The sequence below is a fragment of the Globicephala melas genome, chromosome 5, assembly GCF_963455315.2.
Source record: "Globicephala melas chromosome 5, mGloMel1.2, whole genome shotgun sequence".
NCBI lineage: Eukaryota > Metazoa > Chordata > Mammalia > Artiodactyla > Delphinidae > Globicephala > Globicephala melas.
The window spans coordinates 27,477,031-27,495,619 of NC_083318.1; the positions used below are offsets into that span (position 1 = coordinate 27,477,031).

At 39.3% G+C, this 18,589-nt stretch overlaps 1 protein-coding gene and 1 pseudogene across 1 annotated transcript in view; one reads left to right on the forward strand and one right to left on the reverse strand.

The window, feature by feature from the left end:
• LOC115857098 (ATP synthase F(0) complex subunit C1, mitochondrial pseudogene) overlaps nucleotides 1-11,514 on the forward strand; it is a 65,458-nt pseudogene extending 53,944 nt beyond the window's left edge.
• The window catches only part of ANK2 (ankyrin 2), a 690,343-nt gene that overhangs the window by 597,436 nt on the left and 74,318 nt on the right, over nucleotides 1-18,589 (reverse strand). The gene's annotated exons all lie outside the window — the stretch shown is intronic.

Here is an 18,589-nt window from a genome sequence, read left to right on the forward strand (position 1 = left end):
TCTATCAGGGAACACTGGAAAAACAGAGAAGGAGTTGACAGTTCAACTTGAAAGGAGATGGAAAACAAGCAGATGCCAAGAAAGGTTTTCTAAATCAGTGATGCCATAGAGTATAAATAACTAAAGCAGTAGTGATAATAACAACTAGTAATCAGACCAACCATAACAGACATAAGCTATAAATAACCACTATAGCCTACCAGGGAGTGCCGGTTGAGCATCAGTCTTGCTAACAGGTATAATGTTGGAGGCTTGCTACAGGAGAATAAATAAGCAGCAGCAACTGAATGACAAACATTCTTTACACATAGTTCCTGATATACCACTTAGGGAGGCAGGGAGGCAGGAAGGCAGAAACATCTGTTCCATGTAGTTTGTGGAGTATCCCCACACCTCCTATCTCACTTCCAGTCTTTTTTTTTTCTTTCTGGGTCTTCTGCATTGCCCTTCAAAACTTCCCCAACACTTTAACTACTTTTTTCAACTCAATGTACTCAAAATTTTTACTCAATTATTTACTAAATAATTTTCATTTTATTATTTTCATAAAAATAAAGTGCTTTGTGTAAAAAAAAATTCTAGCAATATAGAGGTATATAAAGTAACATTTCCCTCTCCTCCAACTAAACCCACTTCCTAAAGATGAGCACATCAACAGATATAAAGACCTTATCTATGTATATATAACCATGTATATATTTAAGTAAATAGGAAAGAGCAATTGTTTAGCTGTTGGCAGAAAGTGATAATCAAAACACTGCTACCTCAGCCCATTATGCTCCCAAGAAGCAGCAAGTTATATGCTCCTGCTCGTTATATGCTTTGGATCCAATCCCACAGGAAATATCTCTAATTCACAAATTATTTATTTTATAGTGGCATCCTAAGAGAGGATTGGCAATAAGGGCAAGAATTAAAACATCAACAACAATAATTTCCCCTAATCTCCCCCTAAACTTTTCACCCCAAAAGCCTTCTTGCTTGTTGCACAGGCACCTCAAATATAAATTATCTAAACTTGAACTTACTGTCTTCCCTAGGAAAACTGATACTCCTAGTGTTTTCCTTCTAATCCAGTGGCCAACCCAGAAACCAGGGAGTCCACCTTTTCCCCCACATTGTATATCCAGAAAGCTACCAAAGTCCCAAAGAGGGATTATAATATCCTAGATTAGTGAGCTCCTGCTTATCTCTCTGGCTTCATCTCACACCCTCGCAATCTGGTCTCAAACCATCATGTTAACATTTTTTCATTTTCTTAAGAGTGTATGCTTACCCACGCTGGGACTTTGTATGTGCTGTTTCTTCTAAAAACAGTTTCCCCTCTCCTTGCTTAACTAACTCCTATTAAATTGATAGGTCTTAATTTAGCCATCAGTTTCCCCAGGAGGTCTTCCCCCTGATTCTTCTGGTCTGAGTTAGGGGTCTCTTTTCTGTTCTATCTCAGCATCCTGTGCTTTCTGTCACTTATTAATACTTAGCAATTGTAACAGCCTATTCATTTGTCTTTCACCACCGCTAGACCACAGGATCAGTTCACCTTTGTATTATCAAAGTATTATCAAATACTACCTAGCCTAATAATGGGGACACAGTAGGATCTCAATAAATACTTGTTAAATAAATGGAACTAAATAGGTAGAAAGAGCAATACTGATCCCAGTAGCAAAGGTACTGTACATTTTTGTTCAGGGAGGCAGTTCAATGCATGGCTGCCGTGTAACAAACAAAATGGCAGCATTATTGTTTACAGCATTTTGTTGACTTGGATATAAGACAAATAAACCCAAACACCACCACCCCGCCCCCTCGCAAATAAGCCCATTCTCCTACAGGAAGAAAACCAGACTGTGATTCAGCTGCAAATTTGTTTCCACCTTATCTTTCTGAATTTATACAGAAAGTAAGAGCAGTAATGTAACAGCAGAGTTGACTGATTCCTGCATGTTTCGGCCATTATCATGGTCCAGTGAACAGTCCTCAGCTTTGCAGGCTAAGAAGCTCAATTTTATTATTTCACTCCAAAGTGGAAAGTCACTGAGGCAGACTTTCTCAACAGGGGTTCTTCATCTGAACACAGAATACAGAAAATTATTTGAGAGATTATTTCTCCATTCTCCCAAGGATGGCAAATAATTACTACCATTCTAGATGCAATGAGAAGTTAATTCATTACATGCAATGGATGCCTAATAACCATTAGGGCTTATTTCACTCCCAGAATTCCAGAGGGCTTGAATCCCATGAAGTAAATTATATGTATGTATATATATATATATATATATATATATATATATATATATATACAGTTTATACATATATATGTATACATGTGTGTAGGTATGTACATGTATGTATTATATTTACTAATTGGTAAAAGAAAATACATGTGTCACAAAAACTAGAATATAGTATCTAGTTATAATGTGGCTAATTATACTAATTATAATTATAATGTGGCTTAAAAAATATGGACTCTAGAGCCAAAAGGATTAGATGTTTTTAAGGATTCATTAATTAAGCTGTCATATTTGGTGACTCAGCTTCCCTCCTTGGAGAGATAAGAGACTGTGAGCTCTTTGAGAGAAGGAATAACATTTGTCTTGGCTTCACTTTTTATTGAAATTTGGACTCCTAATAATTAACATAGTGCATGGTACACACTCCATTTCATTAATGGATAGATGGATAAGTTGTAATACTTCCTGGATTATATTCTAATGGTCTTTCATTTCATATATGAAATGCGAATTCTTGCCCATTCATTTAACAAGCACCTACTATGTGCTTGGAGCCTAGACAGGTTATGCATTATGCATCATTTCTTTAGGATTAACCTACCACTTCACATCCATTAGGATGACATTAACAACAACAACAAAAAACCCAGAAATAACAAGTGTTGGCAAGGGTATAGAAAAATTGGAACCCTTGTGCACTGCTGGTGGGAATGTAAAATGCTGCAATCACTGTGGAAAATTTGGGGATTCCTCAAAATATTATAAATATAACTATCATTTGATCCAATAATTCCACTTCTTTTTTTTTTTTTTGGTACGCGGGCCTCTCACTGCTGTGCCCTCTCCCGTTGCGGAGCACAGGCTCGGGACGTACAGGCTCAGCGGCCATGGCTCACGGGCCCAGCCACTCCGCGGCATGTGGGATCTTCCCGGACCGGGGCACGAACCCGTGTCCCCTGCATCGGCAGGCAGACTCTCAACCACTGCGCCACCAGGGAAGCCCCATTTGATTCTTATAACAAACATATTATTATACTCATTTCATAGATGGCCAAATTAAGGCTCAAAGCAATTAGTATTTCCTAAGTCTCAAAGCAATTAGTATTTCCCAAAGTCATTTGCCTGCAAGTCCTAGGACTAGGATTCAAACTTGATTATTTTCTAATTCTTATAGCCCAGGATCATTTTATTGTTCTGTCTCACAGTTGCCTATAGAGTCAATTTCTGCCATTGGCTCCTCCTTGGAAAGCGCTATGTTACCCTGAAATAAAAAAACCTATACCCAGGAGCTTCCCTGGTGGCCATGGCCGCTGAGCCTGTGCGTCCGGAGCCTGTGCTCCGCAACGGAAAAGGCCACAACAGTGAGAGGCCCGCGTACCGCAAAAAAATAAAATCTATTCCCAAACTTTTATGCTGGCAGGCAAATAAGGCTCCTGGCAGCAAGTTCATTCTTTGATGAAAGTACTTAAGAATTGATTCCCAGGGCTTCCCTGGTGGCGCAGTGGTTGAGAGTCCACCTGCCGATGCAGGGGACACGGGTTCGTGCCCCGGTCCGGGAGGATCCCACATGCTGCGGAGCGGCTGGGCCCGTGAGCCATGGCCGCTGAGCCTGCGCGTCCGGAGCCTGTGCTCCGCAACGGGAGAGGCCACAGCAGTGAGAGGCCCGCGTACAGAAAAAAAAAAAAAAAAGAATTGATTCCCAGCTAGAATAATTAGAGGCAACAGAAGAAAGTGCTTCTTACCCCTACATTCAGTACCTCCCTTGGCTCAAGAGGAAAACAGCCACCAACTCATATTGATGAAAGAAATTAAACCTGATGCCTGAAAATCACTAAGTTTAAATTCAGGCTTGGATATTGTACTCCCCTATAAGCATTCTAGGCACTTAATTATATTTAAATTGCATTTTCAGGAGTATTTCTTATGGGATTGATTTTACTTTATTGGCTAAGAATAAGCAAAGCAATAAACAAATAGGATAACTATATACTCTGTTTTTATTACTCATTTAAGTAATTGAATATCTTCCAACAAGTGACCTGATCCTCTTCCAGACAACAGCAGACTTGTCTATCAAAATACTGCATTAAATACATCAAATTCTTATAAATGAAATCTTACTACACAGCAATTGATTTTATGACTTCCAAGTTAGAAATCTACACAAATTAACTCTTAACTGCATGAAAACTTTCCAAAGGATTTTCATGACCTTCTATGGCTTGTCCTAAAATGAAATCCACTTTTGTCATGGAAGCACTTCAGAGTTTCCTGCATTGTTAATATATCTTCCAACACATTGGACTGCGGTGGGAGAAATCAACAATTCATTATTCCACAAACCCCACCAATGAAATGTGATGAAACCCGATGGGGTTGGGAAGGCAGGGGAGCTGCTAGTTACTCAATGGAGGAAATTATCTCATCTCCATCTGAGCTTCAGCTTTCTCATCTATGAAAGATGGAATTGAGTAAAATCATCTCTAATTATATTCCAGTCTTTGAGCTTCTATGATTTAGTTATTCAGCAATGTGATAAACCAAAATACAAAATAGTTCCTACCTAAGTTTTAATAACTAATGGCATGATGAGATAAAACTCTTAACAGGGCTTCCCTGGTGGCGCAGTGGTTGAGAGTCCGCCTGCCGATGCAGGAGACACGGGTTCGTGCCCCGGTCCGGGAGGATCCCACATGCCACGGAGCGGCTGGACCCATGAGCCATGGCTGCTGGGCCTGTGCGTCCGGAGCCTGTGCTCCATGACGGGAGAGGCCACAGCAGTGAGAGGCCCGCGTAACGCAAAAAAAAACAAAAAACAAAAAACTCTTAACAAAGGGTTTGCAGGGTAAATAATAATGATAAAAACTACATGTCATAACTACTTTTCTAAGTTATTACAGTATAACTAATATGCCTATAATATAATTAAATTCTTTGAACAAAATACAAATAATATTCCAGGCTTTCACATCAATAATCTTGATAGGAACGATCTTAACACCTTAACTTTTGGCTCGTTTGTGACTTGTTTTAATTTCTTGGGCAAAATAATTTAATAAATGGCACCAAAAGATAAAAAATTAATTTGAAGATTTTCTTATATTTTTAATGCTTTTAGGTTCTTAACTCTAAAAATTGAAGTTCTTTTTAAAGTAAACCACACTGTTGTGGTTTTATTTTATACTTTTGGATCAAAAGGGATGAGTTCAAGTTATCCAAAAAAAAAAATCTAGTTTTGAGGTAACAGATGGTAAGTTTAAAAAGAATGCACTCTTTTCCAAGTGTTCTATAATAAGCATGTATCAAATTTATAATAAAACAAAAACAAAAGAATAACATACCATGAAAATAAAATTCACGTTCTTCTTTATATCAGGATAAAACTTTTCTATTTCTCTCTTTCCTTTTGGCCCTTCATTTCTCTACATTTGTAAAATAGTAGGAAATCAACTAAGCAGGGAAGGTAGAAAACTATATGATGTATAGCATCTATACGTTTCTAACATTTCTTGTCGCAAACCAAATATTTTTTTCTGCTGCAGTTAGCATAAAGTATAAATTTTTGTGTGACCCAAAGTAAATACCAAGTGCCTAAGATTGACCATCCACCTAGTAGCCAATCTATGGTCATCAACAACACTGAACAATGTAGACTATCATCTATTTTTCATGCTAAAAGGATTCAAATTCCAGTGCAATAAACCTGTATATAAGAATGTTTTCAAGGGCTTCCCTCGTGGCGCAGTGGTTAAGAATCCGCCTGCCAATGCGGGGACATGGGTTCAAGCCCCGATCCGGGAAGATCCCACGTGCCACGGAGCAACTAAGCACATGCACCGCAACTACTGAGCCTGCACTCTAGAGCCCGCAAGCCACAACTACTGAGCCCAGGAGCCACAACTACTGAAGCCTGCACGCCTAGAGGCCATGCTCCGCAACAAGAGAAGCCACCACAATGAGAAGCCCAGGCACCACGAGGAAGAGTAGCCCCCGCTCACCGCCAACTAGAGAAAGCCTGCGCACAGCAACGAAAACCCAACAGAGCCAAAAATAAATAAATAAATAAATAAATAATGTTTTCAAGTCATTCAAATGTTTATTCTTATTAGGTCCAATTCCGATATCCTAACAGAAGCAAAATTTACCTCACTGCCTACTGAGAAAGGAACTCTGTCAGGACGTGCTGAAGAATAAAATGAAATGAGGTTTATGTTCTCAGAAAGTACTTATCAACATCCAATAATTACACAACATATTTACAATGTTATTATGAATTTGTCCTTTAAAGAACCAGCTACATGACAAATACATATGTATTCCCTTTATTTCTGTTATTTATGAAGATTAAGATATTTGGAAATTCTATCTAGGTAGATTCTAATGCTTTCAATTCTCATAGCTAACCAAGTACAGGCAGCTCTAGAGGTAAGAGGTTTTCTTTACTTCCATTTTGATTTTCCAACACCTATAATTTTGGTTCCTAACAAGTTTCCAGAATAAAATCAAACTTTTTTTTTTCAAATGTGTGCTCCAATATATGCCTATCTTCAAAAATCTACAGCGTGACCTTGTTCCTTCAGATTTAAGAAAACTGAGATCATCTGGCCAAGCCTCTCCTAGTCTGAGGATGCCCTCTAAAACTTTCCGGACAGATGGCAACCAGTTTCTATTTAAACACTTCAAACACAGTGTTCTCCTGTTTTGTTTGTGTCCCCACAAAATTCCTATGCCAAAGCCCTAAGGCTGAGATGGAGCTGCTAAGGAAGCAATTAAAATCAAATGATGTCATAGGGGCCCTGATCTGACAGGAATTAGTGTCCTCATAAGAAGAGACACCAGAGCACTAACTCATTCTCTCTCTCCCTCCCCCTCCACATATGTACTGAGGAAAGACCATGTGAGGACATAACGAAAAGGCAGCCATCTGCAAGCCAGGAAAAGAGCTCTCCCTAGAAACTCAATCAGCCAGAACCTTGACCTTGGAGTTCTAGCCTCCAGAACTGTGAGAAAATAAATTTCTCTTGCTTAAGCCACCTAGGCTACGGAATTTTGTTTTAGCAGCAGACTAATACACCTTGCTTCACAAGGTGGCCAATTCCACTCTCAAACAACTCCAAGTGTTGCAAAGTTCTTATTTTAAGCAGAAACCTGCTTTCTGCAGCTTCCACCCGATAATCCAAGGTCTGCCTTCTGAAGCTACAGGAAATAAATTTAACCCCTGTTCTCAATTTAAAAAAAGATTACGTGAAGAGTCCCCAATATTTTAACAACTCTTCTCTATCCTTCAGCCTCTTACTTAAACATACTCTAATTTACCAAGACTCTCTTTAAAATGTGGCAGCTTGGGGATTCCTTGGTGGCGCAGTTGTTGAGAGTCCACCTGCCGATGAGGGGACACGGGTTCGTGCCCCGGTCCGGGAAGATCCCACATGCGGCAGAGCGGCTGGGCCCGTGAGCCATGGCCGCTGAGCCTGCGCGTCCGGAGCCTGTGCTCTGCAACGGGAGAGGCCACAACAGTGAGAGGCCCGCGTACCGCAAAAAAAAAAAAAGAAAAGAAAAGTGGCAGCTAGAAAGACTCCTTAAGTACTCCATAAATATGAATAATAAGAGGCACGATACTTTGCTAAATTAGTCTTAAATTTTCCTGAGGAAAAGCTACTCTCTAAAAACCCCTCAAAACCCTTAAGAGGGGATTTCCCTGGTGGCCCAGTGGGTAAGACTCTGCGCTCCCAATGCAGGGGGCCCGGGTTTGATCCCTGTTCAGGGAACTAGATCCTGCATGCGTGCCGCAACTAAGAAATCCGCATGCCGCAACAAAGATGCCACATGCCGCAACGAAGATACCACGTGCTGCAACTAAGACCCAGTGCTGCCTACATAAATAAATAAATAAATAAATAAATAAATAAATAAATAAATAAATAAAAAAAATATTAAAAAAAAAAAACCCTTAAGAGGAAGGGAACTTCAGTCGATGAGACCACCTATCTATGACGAAAAACCTTCTGTAAGGTCCTCTTTGTTGGAAATCTAGTCAGCTGGCTCAGAAATCAACAAGATAGACTTCAAGATCAACTGGTTGGAGACCTGATACTTCATGAAAATAAATGAGTACATCATTGAGGACAGATTATTTCTATTTACCTCAAGGTCATTGTGGACAAAGAATCCATTCATTCCTTCTCACCAGTAAAATTCATTTATTTTTTATCACCTTTCTTATGTCCAAAATGTCTACATTAGTCTTCTCTTATTTATTCTCTTTTTTTCCATAGGGAAAAACTAGTTAGTCCAATGCACATGTAAACTACTATATTAGAAGAGCAAATAAGCCTAGTCCTTTGGTGCCTGGGGAACTCCTCAGTGAATCCCTTGCTGTCACCATCTTGGGTAACTCTCTGGTGCTGCTTCCAAGGACCAAAGAGAGGGAGATTTTTTTTTTTTTTTGGCTGCGTTGGGTCTTCGTTGCTGCGTGCAGGCTTTCTCTAGTTGCAGTGAGTGGGGGGTTACTCTTCGTTGTGGTGCACGGGCTTCTCATTGTGGTGGCTCCTCTTGTTTTGGAGCACAGGCTCTAAGCACGCAGGCTTCAGTAGTTGTGACTTGCAGGCTCTAGAGCACAGGCTCAGTAGTTGTGGCACACGGGCTTAGTTGCTCCATGGCATGTGGGATCTTCCCAGACCAGGGCTCGAACCCATGTCCCCTGCATTGGTAGGCGGGTTCTTAACCACTGCGCCACCAGGGAAGTGCCGAGAGGGAGATTTTTGCCTTCAAGTCCTGCACCTTTTGGTTCATGTCCTCTCGCATCCCTTTTTTCTTTTTCTCTAGCTTATTCCAACTGCTGTGCTTTTCTTGTAAATATGTCATATCTGAATTGTCAAAAAATTACTTTGAATACTAACTGCTGTGGTCCACAACACAGAGATCAAAAGCACAGATTTACTAATGCCATTTGCAGCAATGTGGTTGGACCTAGAGATTATCACACTAAGTGATGTAAGTCAGACAGAGAAAGACAAATACCATATGATATCACTTATAAGTGGAATCTAAAAAACAGTACAAATGAACTTATTTACAAAACAAAAACAGACTCACAGACAGAAAACAAACTTATGGTTACCAAAGGGGAAGGAGGGAAGGGATAAATTGGGAGTATGGGATTAGTAGATACAAACTACCGTATAAAATAAACAACAAGAATTTGCTGTAGAGCACAGGGAATCGTATTCCATATCTTATAATAAACTATAATGTAAAAAATAAAAAAGAATATAAATATATACATATATATGTATAACCAAACTGCTTTGCTGTACACTTGAAACTAACACAATATTGTAAAGCAACTATACTTTAATTAAAAAATAAACAAAAGAGCACAGATTTACTAGAGTATAAAGGAGATAGGGGACGTAAACCACATACACCAGAGTAAATCATTGGCGCGATCTAAAGAATTCAGTAATCTTTGTTGTCCTTGTTAGTGCATGTTGCTTCTCCCCGCACCTCCAAGCCCAGAAAAAATTCAACTCCAAATTTAATAAATATTTTTATTTTTGCATTCTTACAGACTGTTGAAAAAGTCATTCCTCTCTAGGTCCTTCACTTCCTTGGTCTCAAATCATCACTGTGCTCTGTGATGATCCGCTAAAAACTCAAAGATGGAAGATATCAGTAGACTGCAATATTTGAGGCAGGCTTTGCCTACCTAATCATTAATATTTCAGCTTGGTAAAATCAGAATATGTGTAAATTCATAGGGAACGCCCTATGGATAAGAGAGTAAGTGTCAACAAAGGCAGAGAGGTAGAAACACCTTAGACACGTCTTGGACATAGCAGTCCCAGGGTCACACAGAAAATCTCATTCTTCTCACTGAAACTGCCTACCCATGACAGTGGTGCTACTTTTTCTTTACTCAGAAATGGCCACTGAGTAAACCAGAGTGGGCCTGACCCAAGGGCAGCAACTCCACAGTCTTGACTCATGGGGTGGCCCAATTCAAAGGACTCTTCCTACTGGAGCAGTGGAAATTAGTCCAATCCGACTATCTCCCTCCAAACTTTTTATGTGTGTGTGTGGTACGCGGGTTTCTCACCGTTGTGGCCTCTCCCGTTGCAGAGCACAGGCTCTAGACGCGCAGGCTCAGCAGCCATGGCTCACGGGCCCAGGCGCTCCGCGGCACGTGGGATCTTCCCGGACCGGGGCACGAACCCGTGTTCCCTGCATCCGCAGGCAGACTGTCAACCACTGCGCCACCAGGGAAGCCCTCCCTCCAGAATTTATACTGGAGAATGCAGAGAAGATTGAACAGGGGGGAGAAAAATAGAGAGCAATCACCCAGAAAGACATCAGAAAACAAAGTCTAGGTCCTTGGTATTTACAGTAAACCCCTTTTATCTTAAGATTACCTGAATGAATCTCCTCCTTACAACAACAAAAAGCCTAGCGCAATATATTTTAGGAATAGGCAATACACAGGTCTACCCTGATGAAGGGTTTATCCAGGGGACAGCAAAAGGTAAATTCAGAACAGTAGATTAAGGTCTTCACTTGTGAAGAACTTTGAATACTAGCTATATTTTTCTTTCTTTTTTATGTAATCTTACTTTCACTTTGCCATTGCACATTCGGCAAAACTTTAAAAAAAAAAACAGAAGAGTGCCTACCAGTCGAGACTGAAATAAATTAATTTGCAAGAGATATATGTGACTTGAGGAGTCAGTCACCTCAAGCCGGGCGAGCACTGTGGGCCGAGCAGGGGCAGCGGGGCAGTGGGAGTGCAGACTGAAAAAACACAGACCACCAGGGCACTACTCACTCCTCCTGCTCTGATCTGCTCTTGTACTAGGGGTCTGATCAGGCCTGTGTCTGCCTCCTTCCTGAGGAGGCCAGAGGTCCCATCTGAACAGCCTTCCTACAGCAGAGTCCCACTCCCCGTGGCCAGGCGGGAGTTCCGGATCAGTGTTGTCTCCCAGGACCCTGACACAGCGGCCAAGTTTATCGGCGCTGGAGCCGCCACAGTTGGTGTGTCTGGTTCAGGGGCCAGCACTGGCACAGTGTTTGGCAGCTAGATCATTGGCTATGCCAGGAACCCATCTCTGAAGCAGCAGCTCTTCTCCTACGCCATTCTGGGCTTTGCCCTGGTCTGAGTCTATGGGGCTCTTCTGTTTGATGGTCACCTTCCTCATCCTCTTTGCCATGTGAGGCTCCATGAAGGTCACCTACCCACACCTGATGCTTCGACTCCAGGCCATGCCCAGTGCTAGAGTGTGCTAAGAGAGAGATGTGACTTGAATAGCATAAATAACAATGTTTGATTTTATATCTATTTGTCACAGATAACCAAAGGTATTTAAAAATCTAGTAGTGTGTTGACATAATAAGATGCTCTCTAAATCTTTTTTTCACACACAAAAAAGATGTATATCTCCCACTAAGATCAGGTATATGGAAAGGACATTCCCCTCTCACCACTTCTTTGCAGCATTATAATGGAAGTCCTTGTTAATGCAGTAAGGCAAGAAAAGGAAATGGAAGGTACTCAGGCAGATTGGGAAGGAAGACATAAAACTGTCTTTGTTTGCAGATGACATGATCATCTATGTGAAAAACCAAAAGGATCAAACAAACTACTAAAGCTAATAAGTAATTATAGCAAGGTTGCAGGATACAAAGTTAATATATAAAAGTCAATTGTTTTCTACGTACTAATAATGAACAAGTGGAATTTGAAATTCAAAACACAATAACATTTGCATTACATCAAAAAAATACTTAGGTATAATTCTAACAAAATAAGATCTATATGAGCAAACCTCTGATTAATGAAATAAAAGAACTAAATCAATGGGGAGATACTGCATCTTCATGGATAGGGAGACTCAATATTGTCAGGATGTCAGTTCTTCCCAACTTGATCAACTGATTCAATGCAATCCCAGTCAAGATCCTAGCAAGTTATTTTATGGATACAGACAAGCTGATTCTAAAGTTTGGGGACTTCCTTGGCGGTCCAGTGGTTAAGACTTCACCTTCCAATGCAGAGGGTGTCGGTTTGATTCCTGTTCGAGGAGCTAAGATCCCACATGCCTTGCAACAAAAGAAACTAAAAATATAGAAAACAAAAGCAATATGGTAACAAAGTCAATAAAGACTTTAAAAATGGTCCACATCAAAAAAATATTTTAAAAAAAATAATAAATAAAGTTTGTACGCAGAGGCAAAAGACCCAGAGTAGCCAACACAATATTGAAGTAGAATAACAAAGCTGGAGGACTGATGCTACTCAACTTCAAGACTTACTATAAAGTGGCAGTGATCAAGACAGTATGGTATTGGTGAAAGAACAGATAAATAGATCAATGGAACAGAACAGAGATCACAGAAATAAACTCGCATAAATATAGTCAACTGATCTTTGACAAAGGAGCAAAGGCAATACAATGGAACAAAGGTAGTCTCTTCAACAAATGGTGCTGCAATAACTGGACATCCATGTGCAAAAAAATGAATCTAGACATAGACCTTACATCTTCCCAAAAGTTAACTAAAAGTGGATCATAGGCCTAAATGTGAAATGCAAGAACTATAAAGCTCCAAGAAGATAAACTCCCAGATAACCTTGGGAACAACACCACCAAAGGCATGATCCATGAAAGAAATAATTGATAAGCTAGACCTCATTAAAATTAAAACATCTGCTCTGCAAAAGACAATGTCAAGAGAATTAGAAGACAAGCCACAGACTGGAAAAAAATATTTGTAAAAGACACATCTGAAAAAGGATTGTTATCCAAAATATACAAAGAACCTTTAAAACTCAATAATAAGAAAACAACCATATTAAAAAATAGGCCAAAGGCCTTAACAGACATCTCACCAAAGAAGATATACAGATGGCAAATAAGCATGTGAAAAGATGCTCTACAACATACGTCACCAAGGGAATGCAAATTAAAACAATGGGATACCACAACACACCTATCAGATTGGCCAACATCAAACACTGGCAAGGATGTATAGCAACAGCAACTCTCATTCATTTCTGACAGAAATGTGAAATGGTACAGCCACTTTGGAAGACAGTTTGGCAACTGTCTTAAAAAATTAAACATATTCTTATCCTACAATCCAGTAATCGTGCTCCTTTGTATTTACCCAAAGGAGTTGAAAACATGTCCACACAAAAACGTGCACACAGATGTTTATAGAACCTTTATTCATAATTGCCAAAACTTAGAAGCAACCAATATGTCCTTCAGTAGAGGAATGGATAAACTCTGGTACATCCAGACAATGGAATGTTACTTAGCACTAAAAAGAAATGAGTTATCAAGCTATGAAAAGACATGGAGGAAACTTAAATGCATATTTCTAAGTAAAAGAAGCCAATCTGAGAAAGCTACATATTGTATGATTCCAACTATATGACATTCTGGGAAAGGCAGAAATATGGAAACAATGAAAAGATCAGCAGTTGCTAGAAATGGGGGTGGGGGTGAAGAGACAGAGCATAGAAGGGTTTTAGAACAGTGAAAATACTCTGTATGATATTATAATGACATATTATTATATGTCATTATGCATTTGTCCAAACTCATAGAATTAGAACATATAACACAGTGAACCCTAAAGTAAGCTATGGACTTTAGGTAATAACGATGTGTCAATGGAAATTCATCCTTGGTAACAAATGTACCAATCTGGTGAGTGATGTTAATTATGGGGGAGGTGGGAATTCTCTGGTTGGCCAGTGGTTAGGACTCGGTGCTCTCACTGCCGAGGGCCCAGGTTCAATCCCTGGTCGGGGAACTAAGATCCCACAAGCCACACGGTGTAGTCAAAAAAAAAAAAAAATTATGGGGGAGGCTGTGCACGTGTTGAGGCAAAGGGTATATGGAAAACCTCTGTACCTTCCTATCAATTTTGTTGTGAATCCAAAACTGCTCTAAAAAATAAACCTTTAAAAAAAAGATGTACATCTACATCCAAATCTCATATTGCCATATTTTCTTACACACAGTGAAGAATGGATTTTGCAAGCCAAAATATTTTGGTCAACATTGTAAAAAATTTATAGGCTATCTCAAAATAAGATTGATTTTTCTTGTAGTTGAATTTAAATATTACAGGCTTTATGGTTCCAATTGGTAATGCATAATAACTGGGTCTGCTTTATAACGATTTTTTAAAGCAAAGCATAAATAGCAAGAAAGTTTAAAGGAGTAAGATGCTAAAATGTTCTTTCCTGTGTCTAGTAGTATGCTTTAAAAATTTTTTAACTATAATTCTTTAATTGAAATATCTTCTTTGACTCTGTCTGAAGTGAAGGCAGCTGAAACCTTTTAATATTCAGAGAATAAAAAAAGCAAGTATCCAGTTTTCCAAGATAATCTCAACTAAGAATCTACCTACAGTGCAGGAACATTAACTACTAAGCATTGCTAACGTGGGAAAAAGAGAAAAGCTTACAGTTAAAAAAACAACACCGACTGGTAACGATTTATTTTCCAAAGTCATTCCAGCACCTCTTACCTCTTTCTACAAATGTGTGTACCAAGAGCACAAGGGCCACGGCAGCTTGGCAAAGAAGATTCACCTTGGTATGCCTAGTGTTCATTACTGAAGCTCAGGCTTCCCTGTAACTTTTCAGGTTTTATGTAAGCAAGGGTCACTAATTCCAAGGGCCTCAAAAGGTCACCAGAAAGGCTAAAGATATATTAGGTATCAAGGAGAGGTAGCAAAATAAGCGTGAGAGAGTGGGCAGTAAAAATGGATAAATACTCCCACCAACGATCCAGATGTACAAACTCTTCCATCATTTACAACCACAGGCCACCATAGACTCTTTCTTTCTTCTTTCTTTATGGCTGCACTGGGTCTTTGTTGCTGCGCACTGGCTTTCTCTAGTTGCGGTGAGCAGGGGGCTACTCTTTGTTGCAGTGCGCGGTCTCCTCATTGCAGTGGCGTCTCTTGTTGCGGAGCACGGGTTCTAGGCATACTGGCTTCAGTAGTTGGGGCACACGGGCTCAGTAGTTGTGGCTCGCAGGCTCTAGAGCACAGGCTCAGTAGTTGTGGTGCACAGGCTTAGTTGCCCCACAACATGTGGAATCTTCCCAGACCAGGGCTCGAACCCGAGTCCCCTGCATTGGCAGGCGGATTCTTTAGCCACTGCGCCACCAGGGAAGTCCCCCACAGCCCATAGACTCTTGAAGATGGATTTCTCTCAAGAGCAAGCAGCTGTTTCACCAAAGCTACACTGAGGTTATTTCTATAAGATAATATATTATTTTGTGAAGACTCCCTCTCTCCTATTTCTGGTTCTTTCCCTCTTTTTTATGTTATTGGCCACAGTATCAAACTGAGTAAAATTTTCCAGCTCAACCACATTATCTGCTTTGTCTATCCACACACTCTTAAAGCTGCTCTTAAGGGGGGCTATATTTTTCTGTGAGAACAGATGAAATACAGCCTGTCATGACAATCAGTGCGAACCATCTGGAATATTTTCAGGAAAGACCAAATAAAATCCAATCAAATACGTTTGAGAAGCAACAGAAGTCTAAGGTGGTGTTTTTATCCACTAATTGTAAAGTTTATAAATTGCCATTGTTGATAGGTGTTTATCCTTCGAACACACTCATACGACTATGCCCTATATATTTGTAGGAGAGTGCTTGTCATAACAAAAGACTAGAAACAGCCTAAATGTCTATCAGTAGGGAGCTGGTTAAATAAATTAGTCTACCCAATACAATGAATGGATACTATGCAGCTAATGAAAAGGAATGAGGTAGCCCAATATTTGTGAGATGGAAAGCCCACCAAAGAATAATAAGTGACACTGAAAACAAGTTAAAATGAAAAGTTTAGCTTTAGTCCATGTATTTTGTTTTTGTTTTTGTTTTTTGCGGTACGGGGGCCTCTCACTGTTGTGGCCTCTCCCGTTAGGCTCCGGACGCGCGGGCTCAGTGGCCATGACTCACGGGCCCAGTCGCTCGGCGGCATGTGGGATCTTCCCGGACCGGGGCATGAACCCGTGTCCCCTGCATCGGCAGGCGGACTCTCCACTGCGCCACCAGGGAAGCCCAAGTTCATGTATTTTCAATTGTGTACTATGCCAGAGTATGAGTATACCACAACATATTTATAAAACATATCAACATAAATGTATCTCATAAACATAAATTGAGGGCAAAATGCAAATTGCTAAAATACTAACAATATTATATCATTTATATGACATTTTAAAACATGAGAAACAATTCTACCTACTGTTAGGGACACATATATATGAATTAAGAGTACAAAGAAATGCACGGGGATTAGGAGGGACAATATAATTGGGACAAGGTATTGGGTTAAACCACATGATAGTGCCAATGTTCCACCATTTTTGACCTACAGAAACAACAATGTCATATATGGTTCAACCTCACATGTAAGTGGTCTTTGACTATGTTAAGTAGGTTTTACTTTTTAAGCTAAGAGGAAGATACACATGGGTTCATAGGAACCCATGTGGATCCACCATTATTTAGCTCTATGACCCAAGACAAGTTATTTAACCTAATTTCTTTATCTGTAAAATGGGGATAATAATGAAACATATCTCACAGGGGTACCATGAAAATCAAATAAGTGAATATATATTAAGCACTTAAACAGTACCTGGCACATGGGTAAGCACTATTTGATTCAGCTACTATTATATCCTATAGCCTTTTGTACAGCTGTAATATTTCATGAAAATTTATTTTTTTCACTTATTATTATGGAAAACTGTAAATATAAACAAAAGCAAGGAGACTAGTATAATAAGCCCAAATGTACCAATCACTTTGCTTTAATAATTAGCAAAGCATGGCCAATGTTTCACTTCTACCCCCATTCCCAGAAACGCACATTAGATTATTTTGAAGGGAATCCTAGATTTCATCCATAGATACATTTTTATGTCTTTAAAACATAAGGATTTCTAGAAACATAACCAAAAATACCATTACCACATTTTAAGAATTAACGATTCCTTAATATTATCAAACATCTAGTCACTGCTTCAATTTCCTTGCTTGTCTCATAAATACTTAAGTAAATTTTGTTTTGCAGTATTTATAAGTACACAGCTTGCTGAATTTTTACAAAGTGAACATTCCCATGTAACCAGCCAGCACTTGGAAGAAGAAATAGAATGTTGAGTTTTCCATCTTTTTGTGTGTTTTTTACAAATGTTTTCAAATCAGGATCCAAATAGGGTTATATCTTACAAATGGTTGACAGTCTCTTTCACAGTAATTTTTCATTTTTAAATTAACATTACAGTGATGAATGATATGAGCCTATTTCTACTTTTTAGACAATTTAGGTGCTTTTCATTATTTCTAAAAGAAAATATAGAATACTGTTTGTTACCACTGGCAGTGAGAATGGAAGTCAGAAATATGCCAGGGTAGTCTTTCAAGGCATTACCAACAAACAGCATTTTTAGAAAGGAAATACCACTGAAAATTAAAAACAGATTCAACTATGGTCATTAAAGTATAGCAAACAGCCAGAGATCTATTCTCCAGCTAACTCAATATAGAGATTCGCTTTTAGAATTTACTTGTATTTTTCATTATCATAATTGTATTCTACCTTAACTACTGTGCTTCCTTACTTGGGTTTCCAGCACTGAGTCGAAATGAAATGAAAGTGTCTCAATGGTGCGCCGGTAATAGAATTTGAAAATCTTTATTCTGAGATATTGTAGTTTTGCAACCCTTAATGGCATTGTCCTTGACTGGAGATGCACAAGCAAATTCATTTCCTGCCAGCCTCTCTGAGGCTAATGGGCCTTCCAACTGCAGAGTTTTCACTGACTTCTAATGACTGGGTGCAGCAGAGAGGGGCCTCTGGGAGCAGGATGCTGTCTTCTGGCAGAGTTCCTGGGAGAAAGAAAACCTTGAAAGATGCACTGCAATAAATCCCTTGTTCTGGGAAAACAGAAAGTCAAGCTCTACCATAAATTTTTTATTTTCCTCCATAATCCGATTTTAAGATTATGTTCAGGTGAAAGCAAGAGAAGATTGTCTGATAAAATAATTGTGAAAAGGTCTGAAATTAAAATATGTATAAATGCTTATGTAAAACAGTCATGTAGAGTATTTCACTCTCCAAGACTTTGAGAAAAATGCTAAATCTGGTGATAAAATCTGAGACTGTCTCTCATACATTTGTAAAATTAAGATAATTATGTGAGTAAATGAGAAGAAAATGAGAAATCTATATACTACTATACTGCATTGTCAGTAAGAATAAGGTGACTGAGTTTTAAAGAAAATGCAGAATTATCAAAAAAAAATCAC